Genomic DNA, 14,101 nt, shown 5'->3' with positions numbered 1-14,101 from the left:
TTACTAATATTATCTCATTAGATGGTATTATCATTCCCATTTTATAGTAAAGAAAACCAAGGCAGAAAAGTTAAGTGACTTGCCCAGGGTCACTCAGCTAGTAAGTGTCTAAGGCTACGTTTGAACTCGGGTCTATCTGACTCCAGATCCAACTTTCTATCCATGGAACCACATAGCAGCCTCTGAAGCAAATGAAGTTCAGACTGTTAAGTAACTACCTTAAGGTCACAGTGCTGGTAAATAGTATTATTGGGTCTAAAACCCAGGTCTTCTGCCTATGAGGCCAGTGACCTTACTCCTACACCATACTGCCTTGAGGAAAGAAGATGTCCAAGAAGTCTACAAGGATCCTTGATATATTAAGTCTTTTGGCAAAGAAAATTACATAAAAATGTAGAATTAAATGAGCCCATAATGAGACCTTGTCGTAATTCCAAGGTTTAGCTCATAGCTGTTCTCATTTGAACAAAGCATTTTTAGCTATTTATCTGAGGTTCTCTTCATAATGACTAGTAGAATGATGAAAAAGAAAAAAAAGCATATCAGAGTTTAATATAAAGTCAAGGTCCACCAACCCTTAATCTACGTTCTTTAGGTCCTTACCTCACCCGCATCTAGTCTTTGTGATCTACTAAAAGGACTCCCTTATTACTTCAAAGAGTAGGGATCAAAGTGACTTGGAAAGTACACAGGATTTGGAAATGAGAGGACTTAGTTTCAAGATCTAGTCTACCACTTAATCTCAGTGTAGTCTTAGGCAAATCATTGAACTTTTTGGGCCTACCTGCTGGCTTTAATGCAATGCTCCTATGATATTGCAGAAGAGGCCATTTGTAAATAAATGGCTTATTACAGAGTCAGAGGGGGAAGGGCCTTGAGAGATCATTTAAACCAACTGGCTCCATTTTTTTTGGTTTGTTTTGGTTTGTTTTGGTTTGGTTTTTTACATGTGATGATTCAGAGACCTAGAGAAGCTGAGATTTACCTAAGGTCATACAAGGGCAGCCAGGTGGCTCAGTTGATAGAACATCAGGCCTGGAGTCAGGAAGACCTGAGTTTAAATCTGACATCAGACACTTGTTATCTGTGTGATCCTATGTAAGTCACTTAACCATGTTTGTCTCATTTCCTCATCTGTAAAATGACTGGAGAAAGAGATGGTAAACCACTCTAATATCCCTGCCAATAAAACCCCAAATTGGGTCACAAAGAGTCAAACACAACTGAAACAACTGAACAACCAACAAGGTCACCCAAGCAGCAGATCTGGGAGTTGAACCCAAGGATAGCTCAGAAAACAAGGCTGATTTCAATGAATTTTAGAGGTTTTCCTTTTTTTTTCTAAATTCTTTTTCTGAAAATGAGGATTTTTGTTTTTATTTGTTTTTATAGACTTGACACTCTAAAGGGCATTGTCTAGAACAAAAAACTGTGGAAGTCTTTGAAAATATGAACAGTTCTTACTTTGAAATGATTGAGATGGAATCTTGCTTAAAGGCATGAAAGGGTAATGATCCCTAGAATTTCCTGAGATCCCTGATTGTATGTGCACAAGGGTTGGATGCACAAACTTGAGGTGAGATATAGGTAGGAGTGACTACTTGAGGATCCATGATTTCATTGGCTTCTTCTGTGTAATTTGGTTCCATAGTTCTCTAGGTCCTCCATAGAAGATTTACACAATATGGTAGATGCTTTCCTTTTTTGTATTTTTTGGGGTATCTTGAAGGGTATCTGTATTTGGGACATACCTCAGCTCTCTCTCATTCGTGTGATCCTTATTGAGCAATACATGCCCTGAACAATGTTTTTAATGGTACTTACTGCATAAAAGTTATTGTTAGTGATACATCATACTCTAACATCCCTATGTATCTTTCTAGGCCATTTGGGCTATTGATAATTTTAATCCTTCTGAAATCGTAGTATTCCATGATTTGTAGCTATGCAGCACCAATAGGAGAATATTGGTATTAAAGAGATTAGCAAAGTTTGGGATCGCTGAAAGCACCACACAATTGGCCAAATGCAATCTATCCTTATCACTTTCTCTTATACAATTCTGTGCCCAGCTCACTGTCCAACTTCAGTATATATAGAATGGACCAATTTCACAAGCTGCCTGTTGAGCTACAAGTTACAGTCTGGGCAAGTGTTTTTCATCCACTTTGGTTTTCCTGGGTACACGGATAGATTCACTATGAATTTTACTGGGAAAAATTAATTCAGTATCATCTGTGAAGTTAGAGAACTTTGGCATCGACAAGGAATCTTTTACTTTGGACTTGGGTGTTTGCAGGCAAAAGAAAACTAAACGTCCAGTGAACAAAGGACTCTCAATATTACTTAGAAACATAACTCTTGTTAAAGATAACAAGTAACATGCAATAGCAACATAAAGAGACATCTTTCTTTCTCTTCTACCAGGTAAATACTTGTTGGTCAGTAGTTTCAGTGGCGTCCAACTCTTCATGACCCCATTTGGATTTTTCTTGGCAAAGATATTGGAGTGGTTTGCCATTTCCTTTTCCAGCTTATCTTACAGATGAGGAAACTGAGGCAAACAGGGTTAAGTGACTTGCAATGGGTTACACAGCTAGTAAAGATGAGTCTTCTTGACTCCAGGCCCAACACTGCCCACCAGATACGTGTATGGGCACAATAAAAACAAGTTAACAACATAAACTTTCCCCTATAACAAACACTTTTAAGTGGCAACACTGAACCAAATAAAGAGATATATCCTATGTCCATTCGTATAGTACATGCTGCTGTATGTTCTATTTGAGTTAATGTCATGGATCTGTGATTTCACTGGTGTGGGAACACCTTCCACCTACTCAGAGCTTAACCCATCTCTAAATTAGTCAATGTGTTGTGGTAAAGACTGCATTACAGAAAGAACTGTTTACTATTTAGTCTCAGAGAGTGCCTGAGGCTCAGGGATATTAAGTGATTTGTCCATGGTCACACAGCTAGTAAATGTCAGAGAGAGAATTCAAACCCAGGTCTTCCTGACCTTAAGTCTACCACTCTAGAAACTATACAATGTTGCCTCTCTCTTTTTAGTGGTGCTAGGAAAATACTGCAAGAGCCTGACACCAAGCAACATTTTCATCACTTCGACATGACTATGAGCACGTGCAAATGTGCACTGACACACACATGTAAACACAGTTTGCTTAAAACACATAAATCCTCTGCTTTGTGAAAACGACCCCTGAAAGTGCTTATTGGAATGGGAAGAGATCCAATTTGTATGCTTAAATTTATCACATTTGGCTGCATATTGTTAAACTTGCTCTGTAATAAACTACACAGACTGGCAGATGGGTTAAAAATCCTTTGGGTCTGTAGCAATTTTCACCAGCTCATAAAGTCTTCATTGAGCTCACCTAAGTTTATGCATTCCTCATGCCTTTTTCTCCCTTCTAGTGATACTCATCAACTCCCCCCACCCCACTCCATTAATCTAAGAATCTACCTTCATCAAAACAACAAAAAACAATGTTTAACTTTCTCCTTCTAGTAATAATTCCCACAAAACCCCAACAAAATAGTAATATAGGAAAGGGAGGCTGAGTTTATCAGATTTCTTTTGGTCTTCCAGGACACAGGGGTCCACGCTAAGTTGCACAGTGGGAATGATATGCTCTTAGACTAGCTATACAATGTTTAGAAAGGATTTTGGAATCCTGGAGTGGGAGACAGACTCAAAACACTGTGAGCCTTTTTAATAATAAACATCCTCCCAATCCTCCCCCATTGAGATTTTTCAACAAATAACATTCTTTTAAAAATAAAAAAAGTCCAGCCATTGACACAACAATAATTTTACCCTCACATGACCTTTCCCTGTATAGATCCTTGAAAAACCCCTTGGTTGACTGGAAAATGTCATAAAGAGCTTTTACTCAGTTATTATTGTTAGAAGCTTATTCTGGGTTTACATTTTTTGACAGCAGATCTGTCTTGCACTGAGCCCATGGCCTCTTTTGCTAACAAAATAAAGGTAAACCTCTTATCCAGGCCTTAAAATAAACAACTGACAGGCATGGGCAGGGGAAAAAGAAATATTTAGGCTATATAGGCTTTGGTGTGATCCCATATGGATGCCGGTTCTTGGGTTATAAGTGACTGAGATAAATTAGGTAAAATGTTTGCCTCAATCCTGTGATGTGATGAAGAACAGTATAGAAAGTACATTACACTCTTTACTTATTATAGCTTTGGAAAAAAATTTTCATAGAAAATGAATTTAAATTCTTATAAATGCAATTAGAGTTGACATGATTTCTCGTGGTGAAAGACTGAGTTAAAGGGAGAACTTAAAGTTTCCCATCCAGTTCATAAAGCCTTGGGTAGCTGTTGATAATATGAATTAAATTAATCAAAATGGATAAAAAGCTAATGATCGACTTGGGAACAAAATTAGTTCCTTAATGAAAGAAATGGAGTTAAGAAATTATAATAGAATATTAGCAGATGTGCCCTTTGGAAATTATAAATTTACAAAAATCTCCTTATGTAGATATTAGTTTGAGTCAAATTATCACTAAATCTGACCCTGGAGATATGGGGTGACTATCCTCCTTAGAAGATCTGAAATCCTTTATCATCGCTTTAAGGGAAGCTACCTGTAGCAGATCCATTTGAGCTGCAGGCTAGATATGGTTAAAAAATAATTTGGGGGCTATGATTTCTTACAGTGCTCTTGCTAACAATTTTTGAGTGCTGGCTTTCCTTCTCTCTAGTTTGAGGGCATGGGGCCCTTGGGCCTAGTAATCCCTCAGTAAGGCTTTTTGGGAAGGTTTACATGCAAGTAAAACAGGAATTTTTGTAGCCAACGTGATTAAAAAAAAAAACGCTAGAGCTTTTGTTTCATAAAGGGGTAGTGTATGCGACTGGTATGGTTGAAGCATACAAGGGATTAAGGCAGAGGCTAGGGAATATCAAAATCCAGGTCTCCTACATTTGGCAAGTGGTCATCATTATCCTCCTCCTCCTCATAATCGTTAACCCTTTTCAGTACTTTGTTGGAAGTGTGACCTCATCTACATGGAAACTCCCTCTACTAGTGCATAAAACAACCATTCCACGCCTTTTTATTCTGTGGGATCCTTGTCCTTGTCCTTCCAAAAGTCTTCCCTAGGGGATCTATTCAAAATATGCTGGCAGCCTTCTTGCAGGCCTTTTAATATTTCATGGATACCAACACAATACTCAGGATGTCCATTTGTTATCCCTCACACTCACTATATGACCAGCCCTCCTTCTTTGCCAGTCAAACATGTCCTTTATAATGCTTTTTATGCCCCTTGCACACAAGTCGTCATTGGTAATGTACTGCAACCTATTTGCAGCCCTCAGCATTCATTCCATTGCCCTGTGAGTCACCTGCAATTTTGATTCTTCAGGGATCCTGGTGCTCCATAATTTGCTGGCACATAGCACCATGGGGAGACTAATGGTGTTAAAAAGATGGGCTTTCTTTCCCCAGCAGTGGTCAAGAGGCACAAATGAATAGTTTTCAAAAGAAGAAATGCAAACTATCATCAACCTTCTAAAAATGCTCAAAAACATGAATAATAAGAGAAATGTAATTTACAGTAACTCTCAGGTATCACAGCACAGCCATCAAATTGGGAGGAAAATGGCAAAGGCAATGTTAATAAGACTGTGGGAATATAGGCACATTAATTCACTGCTGGTGAGGGAGTGTTGTGGTTCAAACATTTTGGAAAACAATTTGGAATTATGCTAGAAAAGTAACAAAATTATTTATGCTCTTTGATTTAGCAATCCCACTATTGGGTTTATATCTCAAGGAAATTACTGACCACAAATAAAGACTCCTGAGAGTATTATTTGGAATAGTAAGAAGTCAGAAATAAACCATGTACCCTCAAATTGGGGAATTGCTAAACAAACTGTGATGTATGAATGTAATGGAATATTCAAAGAAATATGAGCACATTGGTATCAAGAGATACAGAGTAAAGAAAGCAGAGCCAAAGGAATATATACAATATTACAAGTATAATGACAAGATTCAGATTAGAACAATAAACATTGGTATTACTTCATTAAAGTTGAAGCAACCACTCTTTCATTTATTTGTTAAAAAAAAAGAGAGGAAAAACTACTAAAGTATAAGCCTGAATATATTATGTGATGATCACTCTTTTGAACTATTTTGCTTAACTGGTTTCAGAAATTATATATTGTGGGTCACTAAATTGTGAGTCTGTTGGGATTTATATGTGTTAAAACAAACTTCATCAATTAAAAATGAGTTCTTGTATCAGAAAGTCAATATATATGCACACATGTCTATACTGCTGTATCTCAGAACTCACAATGTCCAACCAACTATACCTAGGACAGCAAGGATAACAAACTTGGGTGAGGATATCCCCTCTTCTTCTTGGGGATTGGGGGTGGGGGGGGGAGGCAGATAGAAACAACCAGAAGGACTAATGGTGAATCCATAAGTAGAATTACTAAACACTAAGAAATGATCAATTCCTGTGTGCAGCCTTCTTTAGTGTATTCATGATTGGTATATTAAAAAGTACAGAATAAAAAGGCATGGATTGATTGTTTTATTATGCACTAGTACAAGGAGTTTCCATATAGACAAGATCATACTTCCAATGAAATACTGAAATGGGTTAATGACTATGAGGAGAAGAAGGAGGAGGATAATGATGGCCACTTGACAAACTGAAGGAGACCTGGATTTTTATATTCGCTGGTCTCTGCCTAAATGCCTTGTACAACTCAACCATCCCAGTTACATACGCTACCCCTTCATGAAACAAAAGCTACTTCATGTCTATGTATTTGCCTTCTTAATTAGTTCTTCTCTTTTTTGTTTCTTTGGCGAGATTGACCACCACAGGGTCTAATTTTTCTATCCCACCAACTCTTTCTGCAACATAGGCTATAAATTCTGCTTTCATGCTTTTTATTTCTCTTGAACCATTCTAGAGCACCCGCTCTGGTTTCATATTCTCTTTGGAATCCACAGGGTCCTTTGCCTCATCAGTAGATGTTAATTCGTTTTCTTGTCTTGAAATATTAACTGAGAGATGTTAGGACTTGTTTAGATATCCTGAAAGCCATCTTCCCAGCTGTTATTAATATCATCCATGTTTATTTGTTTGTGCTCAAGATTTTTAGCTTATTTTTCTTTTTTTCTGAGATCTTCGGTAACTTCAGGCTTTTTCCCTTATTGTTCACTTTCTGATTTCTTCCCCTTTGAGGGCTGGACCTCAAAGCTATCTCAGAGTCCTCCCATGCTGAGCAATTAACTTTTATCAGCCTCAGTCCCTGCCTAAAATATTTCTGGGGGAGAACAGAAATGGGGTTAGCGGGATGTCAGTTCCCTTTCCTTCAGGCCTGGTAGAGTCCACCCCTCCACTCTCCCTCCCCCTTCCCCCCCCCCCACACATACTGAGGTACCAGCCCCACTTCCTTGTCTTCCTTAGTTCTCAGACTGAGTACTGCTGCAACATAATGTGCTGCTAGGCTTCTGCCCAGGCAAGGTAAGCACACACACACACACACACACACACACACACATGAGTGCTGCAGTAACAGCAGGGGAATTTTCAAGTGGATCTCAGAGCACAAACCTGTGGGTCATGTTGTGCAGCCCCAAGAGAGTGTTTTGGCTGAGCAGGTATTATTAGCCTTCTATACTAGTAGTTCACCAGGTTGTTATTTCATTAGGGTTCTTGGTGTCTTACACCATAGAAAGAGCTGTGGTAAACTGATTTACTTCTTTCACAAAACTCTTATTTTAGGAAGGTTTGAAAGGTCATGAAGATTGGAGAATATAGCTAGTCCTCCATCTTGTTGGTCACATGACCCAGAGGTCTTGCCTTTTTTTCTTTATCCTGAAAAACGCTTCTGTGAGTGTTTATACACACCTACATGTATGCGTGTATGCATTTATATAATATGTATATGTACACATGACATCACACACGTATATATTTGCTAGTGTTTGTGTTTTCCTACACACTGCCATTTCTATCAAAGTGTAAGTTGACTTGGTTTAGTGGATTTTATTAATTTTCAATTTAGTTCAGTTCAGTTTCAGTGGTTCACTTTTTCTACTTCATACTTAGCAACAGAAACTGGCACAGAAGCTACGACTATCTTCATGGTGGTCTCATTGTGAGCTCAGCAAGGTGATGACGCAAGTCATGGAATGATATTTACTATTACCAACATAAAAAAACTCTTCTTATTTGCCTCTTTAAACAGAACCTGGTAACCATCTTTAAGACCCAAGTTCAAATCCCACCTCAGACACTAGCTATATGATTTTGGCCGACAATCTCTTCTAGCCTCAGTTTCCTTTACCCTCAAAATAGGGATGATAGTAGTGACTACCCTGCAGGGTTGTTGTGAAGATCAAATCAACTAACACATAAATCCTAGCAATTATTATTATCATCAACATAACAATAATTATATACTGTTTTTTTGTGCCGTTTTCATGAGGGCAAAAAATCCAACACCTTTTAGACATAGTTTGATGCTGGGGCCTACTTAAAGTTTTTCAGCTTGACAGATCAGTTCATATTTATAGTGTATTCTAGAGTTTCCAAAGCACTTTACTTATTTGTGTGAAGATCATTGCCACTAGTTCACAACAGGAGAAACTAAAGCTTGCCAGGTTAAGTGCCTTAACTGCTTGTATTGTCAAACAGCTGCTAAGTAGCAGAACCAGAATTTGCACTGAGGTCTTCTGATGTCAAGTCTCATGCTCTTTCTTGCTACTGACTGTAATCCTTCAGACCAGTTACTTCCTCCGTCTGCATTAGGTCCACAGACAGTGTCATAAATCTAGAGTGGGAAAGTACCTTAAAGACCCTTTAGTGGCATTGAACTCAAGTAGAAACCAGGTCCACTAAACTAAATATGAGGATCCCACACATTGAGTTAGAAAACTACATATTAACATTATGTCCTACTGTACTTTCATTTATTTTGTTAAAAATTTCCCAATTACTTTTTAAATGTGGTTTGGCCTCACTGGAAATGTGTTATGACACCTCTGTTCTAATCCAAACTATTCATTTTATAGCTGAGGAAACTGAGGTTCAGAGAGTTTAACTCACCCAAAGTCACAAAGGTGTAATAATAAATTAGTATTACATAATAAATAAAATAATAAAGTAATAATAATGATAAAAGCTCACAAATGTGCATATATTGTGTAAGGTTCACAAAGTGCTTTACATGTTACATTGTTTGATCCTTACAACAATCCTGCGAGGTAGGTATTATTATTTTCCCCATTTTCAAGTTGAAGAAACTGAGGCAAAAAAAGGTTAAATGACTTGCCTACGGTCACACATCCAAGAAGTGTCTGCAGGGTTTGAACTCCCGTCCTTCTGACCTAGAGCTCTGTCCACTGTGCTACCTAGCTACCTATAGCAGAATAAAAGAGGTGGACTCTGAGCCCAATTCTTCTGATTCTTAATCTAGATTTGTTTGTTTTCTATTCTATCACATGACACTCAACAATCCAATGAAGTCTCTTTCTGAATTGAGCAAGACTGCTTCTCAATTGACAGCTTGTGGCTTGGTTGACTCCTGAAGCTGTTTCCATTTGATAGGAACCATTAGATCATTCATTCCACTGGCAGCAAACTTGAAAACACCACAAAGAGGCATCATTGGGCATTTCCATTACACTACAATATCAGGAGGACATTCTGCTGCATCAGGAGAAGGCAGTGAGGGGAATGCTTCTATTTCATTACGATTTTCCAGTTTACCCCTCTCACTCCATTCAAGAATTTTGCATGAAATTAAATGAATAGTTAAGTGGAAGAACATATTCAAAGATATAAGAAACTACAGATTGGGAGAAGAGACTGAAAAAGCAAACTTACATATTGAGAGGTTGCTCGAGGCAAACCTTGGAGCAAGATCCGGGAGTTTCGTAGGCTTTCTGTTTGAAGGAATCCAGGCCCTCTTCATCTCCCTCAGTCTCAGCAGACCTCAACCACTAGAAGTTAGAAATCCAATGAGCTGCCTGAAGTTGATGCTAACCAAGAATTTATTATAAGCTTTTATTGCTATTTCCAACTGAGAACTTTTCTTCAATCATTTATGGAAAACATAAAAGCCAGTGGGAATCAAATAGGATAAAACAAGATCAGAACCATTCTTCCAGATGCTGCTCACAGCTGTTTTTTCCCCCTTTAAACAATGGGAGTGAGAAAGAAGGATATTAGATTGTATAGCATAGGTCTAAAACATTTACCTTAAAGCTTCGCCTTCATGATTCATATCCTTCCAAAGAGAATGTCGGATTGAGATGCAGATCCCAAAACTTTCAAAGCTAATTTCTTTTCCCTTTTATCTCATGAGATTGGCATGAAAAAATTAATAGGAAGAAATATATTCCGTAAAAATAAAAATTCTCTCTGGGGGGCTGTCGAGTACGGCAGCGATTCCAGGAACAAGATGGAATGCACTAAGGATGTATTTGCATGCCAGAACGTTTTTCTCTCTCAACTCCATTTTATAGGACTACTGGTGTCCTAGTCCTGGGAACAAAGAGGAAAATAGGACCTTTCTGATTTTAATACTCATCACTCATATTCAGGCTTCAGTTTCTTTTCTTTAGCAACTGATACCTATTCTTTGCAGTCATTCATAGATCAGATTTTCAAGCATTTTAAAAGTCAGACAAATATTCCTCATCATGTCGCAAGAAAGTAGCACTCACATATTATACCGAATTAGGGAGCAGAAAAGAGAACCCCTTCCCTCCTAGAATGACTAGATTCTCTTTTTTTGGGTCACCCTCTCCTCTAACTAGAAATCTCTGGGGCCATCAAGAATGTAACTCTTTTTAGGTTGCTAGCACTCTATTTGTTACCCTAGAAAGAAGCAGAGTTGGATAATGGAAGACTGAACCTATCATTTATTTTATACATTAACTGGCCTTACATAGTCCCACCACAACAATACTCCAATAAACCAAGCAATCTGCAATCATTCTGATGTGAGTATTCCCCCCAACTATACAGATTGCAACCTGTCCATTCTTGTTTGCCTACGCTACGCCATTTTAAGATATGTCTTCCCATAAATTTTCCATGGAATGGGGACATGAGAGCCAATTGTTAAATTTTCATTGTGAGCATTTGCATGCTGCAAATTGGCCAACACTACAAATCAGGACTTGATTTATTATTTTGTTGATCGTCTAGGCTCAACAAAGTGATGGAGAAAATGTGAATAATGCAGATCAACCTTACAAGCATATCCTGCATACATTTTTCATTAAACATTTCCCAGAATGACCACCAGATAGGATTAACCAAATGTGCTGAGTGCAGTGTTTCTTTTGTTTTATCTTCACATTTTATTGATATTAATGAAGCAAAAAAGAAGTCCCAGGGTTGACCTTTAATCTTTCCAAAAGACTGGTCCATCTATTTCTTTTAATCCTACATTTCTTACCTTTATTGCCTTCTTTTGGATATTTGATATCTGCTGGTAATGTATAATGGGTGTTCACCTCCACCATATGTCCCTCCATTGCCATTTGAGTAAGCTTCAATTCTTCACAGCCTGAAGCATACCATGACTCATAATCATTCAACATCAGAAGAATACTGGTGTGAAAATACTGGTCTTTTTTTTTCAGGGAGAAGCTTGGGATAATTAAAAACTACTGCGGAACTGTGTAATTTCCCCAGATTATCCATCTTGGTCTCCTCATTCTCAATTCATTCTCACTTCATTGTCAATTTGTTACATTTGTCAAATTGCCAATTTGAATGAACTTTTCTCACTCCTTACCCTTCCTGACCTCTCTACACTTTGAACTTGTCAATAACCCTCTACTTCTTGATAATCTCTTCTCTCTAGGTGGTTGTTGTTTGTTTTTTTTTACTTGACACTACTCTCTCCTGGTTCTTCTCTTATCTATCTGACCAATCTTCAGTCACCTTTGCTAAATCTTCACCCAAGTTATGTCCACTAACAGTGAGTGTCCCACAGAGTTCTGTCCTGGGCCCTCTTCTCTTCTCTCTATACACTATTTCACTTGCTGGTCTCATTGGCTCCCTTGGATTCAATGATCATCTCTATGCTTATTCTCAAATCAGCTGTAATGTCTCTGCTGACTTCCAGTCTTGCACCTCCAACTGCCTATTGGACATCTCAAACTGCATATACTGTTTGTATCTTAAACTAAATATATCAAAAACCGAACTCATCTTTTTCCCATGAACTATCCCCTCTTCCTATCTCCCCATTATAATTCAGGGTACTGCCATCTTCCCAGTCACTCAGACTCAAAATCTAGGCATCCCTCTCAATTCTTCACTCTTTCTCACCCCTCATCTTTTGCCAAGGTCTGCCAATTTTACTTTTGTAACATCTCTCACATATGCCTGCTTCCTTCCTCTGACATCAACACCACCCTGGTACAGGCCCTTACCACCTCACATTTGGACTATGACAATAACCTGTTGATTAATCTCTTTGCCATATGCCTCTCCCCACTCCCATCCATCCTTCACTCAGCTGTCAAACTGATTTCCCTAAAGTACAGGTCTCACCATGTCACCTCCCTATTTGATAAACTCCAGAAGCTCCCTCTTACCTCCTGTGTCAAACATAAAATCTTGTTTGGCATTCAAAGCCCTTCATAACTAACACTCTCCTCTACATACTCCCCATGCCCCTGCCATCCATATACTATATAATATAGTGACGCTAGCCTCCTTGCTGTTCTTTAAACAAGACATTCCATCTCTCTTCTTTGGGCATTTTCTCTGGCTATCCCCCATGTCTGGAATGCACTCCTTTCTCACCTCTACCTCTTGGCTTCCATGGTTTCCTTCAAGTCCTAGCTAAAATCTCACCGTCTCCAAGAAACTTTTCCTGATCCCTCTTAATTCTTGCTGTCTTCTCTTTGTTGATTTCCAATGTAGCCTACATATAATTTGTCTGTAGTTAGTTGTTTACATGTTGTCTCCCCTATTAGACTATGAGTTCCTTGAGAGCAGAGACTATCTTTTGCCCCTACTTTTATCCCCAACACTTAACATAGTTCCTGGCACACAGTTGGCACTTAATATTTATTGATTGATTGATTCTGTCTAGGATCTATCTGCCAGTGTATAAGCTCTATAGACTGTTCATTCAATTGTGTACCATAATCTGGATAACAGTCCTTCTTCATCTACTTGGCCTTTTCTGTGCGAATAATTAGAGCAAATTCTTTTTAGAGATTATGAACCTCTGCTATGTTCTAGGGTTAAAATTGAACCAGCACAATGTCAGCTGTAAACTGGAGCTTTTGAAGCATCTTACCATCCACCGAGAATATATGCACAGCTTGGGCTCTGTGTTAGGTCTCCTCTGTGACATTCTTGATGAGCACACATTTTCCGGTTTTATGTCTCACTTGACATTAATGATCAGAAGGTCATCCACCAAATACGCCTCTCCTGTTAAATCTTTTAAGCTTTATTGTACCATTATGACATAGGCATGGGAGGCACCTTGTTAGGGAGACTTTGAGGAGGTGTTTGCATTTCCAGGTTTTTGTGGTGACTTTTGAAATTGCCTACTAGAGAAGCCCCTGGCAAAAGCCTCTTCATGTAAGGGTAGCAATTATTGAGTCTTCACCTTTACACAGCACCATGCTGAGGCAAGGAGGCCAATAATCAAGGTCCTTAACTGAATTATTTTTCTGGATTCTCTGAGACTCAGGGTTAGGATCAATATCTCCATACTCAATTTAATTGTCTATTATGTGCTAATGTGTTGTGCTAAGTACTGGAAATACAAAGAAAGAAAAATGAAATAGTCCCTTCCCATATGGAACTTGCATTCTACTGGGGGTAGGGAGGGAGGAGGTGGATATAGCATGTACACTAATAAATACAAAGTATGCTCAAATGGATCTGTGATCTTATTAATGTAGGCATTTCCTCCAAAGATGTAGATTGCATCCCATTCATGCCTGCCCATTCTGCATAATTCCTATCTCTGCTCCTATAAAGTCACCAAAGATGGCTTATCCAAAGTGCTGGGACCCTCCTCACCT

Source organism: Vombatus ursinus, unplaced genomic scaffold (genome assembly GCF_900497805.2).
Source record: "Vombatus ursinus unplaced genomic scaffold, bare-nosed wombat genome assembly UNPS02000577.1, whole genome shotgun sequence".
Taxonomy (NCBI): domain Eukaryota; kingdom Metazoa; phylum Chordata; class Mammalia; order Diprotodontia; family Vombatidae; genus Vombatus; species Vombatus ursinus.
This window is presented reverse-complemented; position numbering follows the sequence as displayed.